Genomic DNA, 6,263 nt, shown 5'->3' with positions numbered 1-6,263 from the left:
AGAATTCTTCTTGAAATCATTCTGACGAATCGATCGCGAGAATTTTATACTCCTTTCTCCGTTTAAAGATAATATTTCATTTATTCGATTACTCGTCCCTTCGAGGGTGTTATTACATAAAAAAAAAAGGTGAAATCAATTAACTTTTTCTTAATAAGGAAGAAAGTAATGTAAATTAGCAAAAAAGGAAAAGGTAAGAAATATGTTAAGTGTAGTGGATATAATTCGTTGATAATGTTTTTAAACGACCGAAACGTTCTTATTGTCGATATTTTTACGGGACTTTCAGTACACGCGAGAATTATTAAGATTTTCATACGCCGAGCCCCTCGTAGACTCTCCTCATGGCAATTTGAATAAGCGGAAGGACGAAATCGTCGTTTTTGGTAATACTGACGAACCACGGCCGTGTTCCAAATCCTTGACTTCGCGTGAATACGCACACAGGTATGTAAGGAAACGGAGTCAAGAACGCAAGTAGCCAGTAACACGTATGAACACATTCGTTTTACCGGTTGTCTACCTGTTCTGGGTCAGTCGCGTGTGCAAGGTCAAATCTCAAGAATCTCCAGTGTCGCTCGAAGCTGAAGACTGCGAATCTTGTGCCGCCTGAAGCAGAATAATCCTCAGTTTTGCCTTCAATTCATCAAGTCAACGCGATAAAAATACTTCCTGTCTATACTAGCAAACTAGTTTCTTCCGACCCTTTGGATATTTCTCAAGAGAATATTCTCCAACGAGAGAAACATAAATTTGTATCTAACACAGGATATTAAAAAAAAAAAATGGTTCAAGATTCAGTACGGTTTAAATCGAGCGAGATATGCTTATTCGACGTAGTACAGTTATCCTTATTAGAGTTAGAAAAAGATTTTTGATGTTGATAGTACCAGTGATTCGTTTACTTTTCCAATAATAAGAGTATTATTACAAGATAAATAAATATAATCAATATATTTAGTCAATACTACATGCAATAATTGATTTTGTATTATAATATTATTACGCTATCAGAAGCAATACTTTCTTGCTTCGAAAGAAAGGGAGCAGAAATTTGTTAAATTATTGCGAGATAATTATTTGTTCGCACATTGAACAGAGACAAAGTAATCGTAATTTTAATGCAATGTATTCGTTACTACATAAAGAAGAAAGATTATCGAGGCACTGCACGAAAGGAATGAGAAAGCTGCTTCGGGAAAAACGAAGACACGTATAATATTTTTCAAACGATGCGCTATTTTTCTTTTTCAAAGACATTCTCTTAATGCAAATTCAAAATTGTCCCCGTCATAATTTCTTTCTGTACCAATTTCATACCGCAAATATAATAGACTTATAGAATAATTTTACACGCGGAATACAATTCGTTATATGATTATACGGCATTACATGATTATATAACTACATCAATAAAAACGGAGGTGTAAAAATTTAAGCGTCCTGATTCCGTAACACTTAATAAATTATCTTATCGATATCAGCGCAAAGACTTTAACTCACATTTTCTGCAAGTAAATATCATAAGTGATTTCTCTGTTATTTTAGATTCTCGTGATTTCATGACGAAAGACGTTACCATTTACACGGAAGAAAAAAATGTATCATCGGAGAACATAGGTTTTCAACACGGAGAGCCTGTACCACCAAAAGTTTATATCATCGTTGCTTCGTACATCTACTATAATGCGTTGCGAAGTAATATTCTAAGAATGTGCAAATTCGAAGTGAATTTTTAATAATTTTTATCGCATCTTCTTTGATCAAAGATCTAAGCATCTATCAAATCGTAGACGTTACCGAATTTAGAATTTTGATTTCTATTTAAATTCTAGAAGACTAATCTATTTCTTTCAACTCGTCAGTTTTTACGTTTCGGATGAGAAATTGTAAATGACAAAACGAATAACGCGAGTGTCGTGTGAATAAACGACGAATGAATAATACAAGATTCCGAATAACAGCTGGCTCCTTTCCAAGAGCAAGTCAGTGTCTTGAATCATCGACGAATTCCCAGTTAAAGTTTCAGCCGTACGCGAATAACAGGTCTACAGTCTGTGCACCGACCATTATCGTTTTCTGTATCGTCAGTTGCTCGGAACGACGTCACTGTTTCTCGATCTGACGAGCCATAAGTCAACACTAAATATAGTGATCGCGTATTAACGCGCGTCTCTGGTAGGATTCCTAGCATACTTGGCAATCGCCAACGAGGACTGTTATTACAGTCAGAAATTAACCGTGAAGAGACTTACCTCTTACTGAGAAACGATTATTAATTGTTATCGCTCTAAACTATGAAGGATGCACATTTTAAAATGTTGTAGACGATACGAAAAGATATTGATAAGTAAATGCGATTTAATCGTAAAAAAGAATAAATAAAAGTATACCCAGAAACGTTTAAAGTTAATTCTGAAAAATCTGCTCGTACATTTTCCATAAAAATTAACCAAAGAATCGTCTACAAGATCAAACTACTTGCGGGAAACCTTTCACCTCTCTCTTAATAACAATTCAAGTACTACGCATGAACAGCCTCTTGACTGTACCTTAAGAAGAACAGAAGTGCCTAAGAGGGAGCTCCTTTGTTCTTAGCAAGAGAAACTAAAGAAGTATCTATGAAGAATGTACTATACGCAACTCAAAAGAAATGAAAGTACCTACTACTTAAGTTTCTTGTTTATATTACCAACACTTGTAAATAATACAGATTCTTAAACTGTTTCTCCATAGTTCCAGATTACATACAAATGCGACAGTGTCTACCACGCGTATTGGAAATGTCCGCTATATCGGGCTAACGCGATTAATAGTATGGGATCGTTGAAAATAAAAAAACTGATCCGTCGTTAACGATAAACTGTAAGGAATCTGATAACCATGAACAATAATTACCGTTAATCGATTCTTGCGAAGAGTCAACAGATCAATCGTTATTAAGCGCCGCCAACTATTGTATTGGTAATATTCTTTTAATTAAACTGCGTCCCGCTTTAGATTAACAAAATTTGCACTTACGCGTTCAGAAGGGAGTTATTATGTACTTCGTGATTAAGTATTCTTTCACACGGCCTCCTCGCTGGATGCACGAAATCGCACGCTATACGAACAAGAGAGATCGTTTCTCCATTCCATCCTTTTTTTTTTTTTTGCGTGATTCGAAAATTCGCGAACGGTGCATTGAACAAGGTCTTTGACCTCGTTATGATGATTTCCGATAGTTTCACTGTCTGGACCGAATGCACGCGGATAGTACGATGAGAAAGAGCCTTGAGCACTCTTCTGGGTGGGTGCGTTGAACTTACCGTCGCATTCCGTATTGATTTCGGTGGCACTGCGCGACTGGAGCCAGACGTTACCTACGGCACGTGTCCGCGTAGGGCAGACACGCCCAATCCGCAGCTTCGTAGGACGAAACAGGGATCACGACCAGATAAACCAGAAGGAAAAGATTTCCCGTTGGAAAAACTACACCACTTTCACTAAAAACAACCGATGACTAAAAGCAACGACATAATCGGTTAATCATTATGCCGATGGCACAACCGGAGCCTTACGCAAGGTCTTGAAGACCTTGAACGGGACCTTATTTGGTAAGCAAGGTCGAGGCTTCGCGGACCATTGGGTTTTCAGGCCGGCCACAATACACTCCACCTTACTCGGATATAATTCTTCCTATTGTGGACTTGTCGTGATAATTAAGCTCTTGATCAAAAGTAAATACAGACTTGCTGCGCGATACCAGTTCGGTCAACGAAGGTTGACGTCAACGCGTGTTATTGCATTACAGACTAGTGAAACAAACCGCTTCATTCTGTTCGATAAAATTACGAATCTGTGTTTACTATTATTTCATCTATTTCTTTTACACGCTGTTCCAATCCAAACGAAGAGAGCACTGTAAATGTAATATCGTAAAGTGTTCGTCGCTGAAACATGAACCAAATCTGTGTGGACCTTCTTCCCGAGCATACTTTCCCTTTGATGTGTGCAATCATTAAACAAAAGTCATGATAATTTTTTTTTTAATTTCATTACGTTTTGTTTCTACCCCATGGAATAATATAAGAATCTAAGAATTTCTTTTCTGAAGAAGTTCATTTTTGTAGAAAAATATACTCTTTATTGAAAGGAATAAAAAAGAAATGTATAATTTAGAAAAAATTAAAATGCATCCACCAAAAATATCGCAAGTATGTGACTACTGGGTACCGACTTAAATGGTTTGAGGTTAGGTTAGACTCAAGCAAAGCAGTCCATCTGCCCATGTGGCACATTAGTCACTGACGTGTATTTAAATTTCACGTGCATATCATGTGTAATGGTTACTTTTAAAAGGTATGGGTAATGTAAACGCTGCACGTGAAATTCCATGTAGAAAATATCAAATCAAGTACGTAATTTGGCAAATCTTCGTCGAGAAACGAGTGAACTGCCTAGTACAATTTCTTATTAGACGCAAACGATTCATTGATTGTGTCATCGAAGTACTATTTCGTCAAGGGGGTGTGACAGACGTATTTAGAAAAGTGTCCTGTTTATTTAAATGGACGTATTGCAATAACTGTGCCTACTTAATTAATTCCGTCGATAGGCAACAATCAATAATAAATACATATATCATACAAAATTTTCGTAAATAATTAAACACCTGATATTTTTGAAAATGTTTGATAATACTCGATTACAAATCTGTTGTAAAATGATTAAAAAATTTCAATTATATCGTACTAGTTAAAGACATCAAGATATAGTCACAAACTTTTTTGCAGACAATACAGAGTTCAGTAGATAATGATCTATATTTTATGTATAAATATCATTTCTATCTATATCTAAAAATAACGTATTTTAACGAAGAAAAGTGATATCGTGATTACTGGTGACAGAAAACATTAATTATAATATTTTATATAGAAAAAATAATACGCGGACAATCGTTCGTACTTTGACGTTTTCGTCACCACGTGGTTTCCCGTCACAAGTCCGGCTTGCCATAGTAGACTACACGAACACGCGTATCGATTTTAAAGCAGACACTGCACTCACATACACTACAACGTCTTCCGTCGGATGAACACAAACACGGAGCGATAGCATCGTAGCGTAGGGCTTATGTGACGTGGACTAGTCCAGTGCACCCTTATCCGCGCCCTTGAGTCTATTTTTAGCTTCTGTTTCATGAAAAAGGCGACCGAGATGGCACACACCACATATTAAGTGGGAGGATGTGCGACAAATTCGTTTGGCCATTCAATATGAGTCGTTCTTTCACTTTTTAGAAAATATATCTTTTCACTACCAAACATCATCGGCCCTACTGTAAAGTGAAACCTGATGAATGAATATGCATAGTAGGTAATCAGACCTGACCTAGTGACGTTTTGAATCTGTTTTTACAAACTATATACAGACACATATATGCCTTTAAAATGAATTCTAAAAATTACACTATAAGTAGTATCGAATAAGAGAAGCAAATCGTCAATATGATTCACTAGTACTTGTTGGTATAAAAAATAATTCTTTACGAAATAATATCAATTTTATATATTTCTTTCATTAAACAAATATTTTTTCAAATTATACAATCAAGTTTAGAGATATAAAAAAATTTGTTAATTTTTCATTTACTTTGAGTCCACCACTCCCTTTAAATATGCCATTCTACCTGACTCAGAAATATACCTGGAGGAAGGACAGACAAAATTCTTGGAATCATTTAAGCAAAGCTCGTCACATTAAATACAAGATACGTATATCGTGTTTATTGGCCAGATAATAATTTTATTATAGAAATATTTAACAATATAATGATATTTTATTTTTCAACATTCATAAAGTTACGTAAAATCATATAATGAAAAGAAAGGAATATTCTATGTATGTGTATTAGTTTATAGATAAAATAAATAGTACGGGGATTCCTTTATTGTAACACATTTGTTAAGAACTTCTAGTATTATTTTAAGCAAATAAATATATGTACGGTATTTAATTAAGTAGTTGTCATACAATACACAAGTTTATAAAACGATTCATTAACTTTAAATAAAAATAACTATTCTCTTCGTTTAAAAAATCGATGATGGAAATGTTTATTAATATTGTAGACTTCGTTAAAATACACACATCTAAATATATATTAAAATAAATTAAAATTTATATTCAAAATTTTTGACTGTAGATTACGTATAAGCAGACATTCGAAATATCTGAGTGGCAAGTGTTACAGCTTTCATTAAATAAAAGAAAATGTT

The 6,263-nt window shown here is 34.8% G+C and overlaps 1 long non-coding RNA gene across 1 annotated transcript; it reads left to right on the top strand.

Annotated features, from left to right (window-relative positions):
- The first annotated feature begins 202 nt into the window (after positions 1 to 202).
- On the top strand, positions 203 to 624 carry LOC143148377 (uncharacterized). The gene is made up of 3 exons (XR_012992467.1): positions 203 to 211; positions 290 to 447; positions 538 to 624. It is a non-coding gene; the product is annotated as an uncharacterized LOC143148377 (long non-coding RNA).
- Positions 625 to 6,263: the final 5,639 nt, after the last annotated feature.

The sequence above is a fragment of the Ptiloglossa arizonensis genome, chromosome 6, assembly GCF_051014685.1.
Source record: "Ptiloglossa arizonensis isolate GNS036 chromosome 6, iyPtiAriz1_principal, whole genome shotgun sequence".
Taxonomy (NCBI): Eukaryota; Metazoa; Arthropoda; class Insecta; order Hymenoptera; family Colletidae; genus Ptiloglossa; species Ptiloglossa arizonensis.
This window is presented reverse-complemented; position numbering and strand designations above follow the sequence as displayed.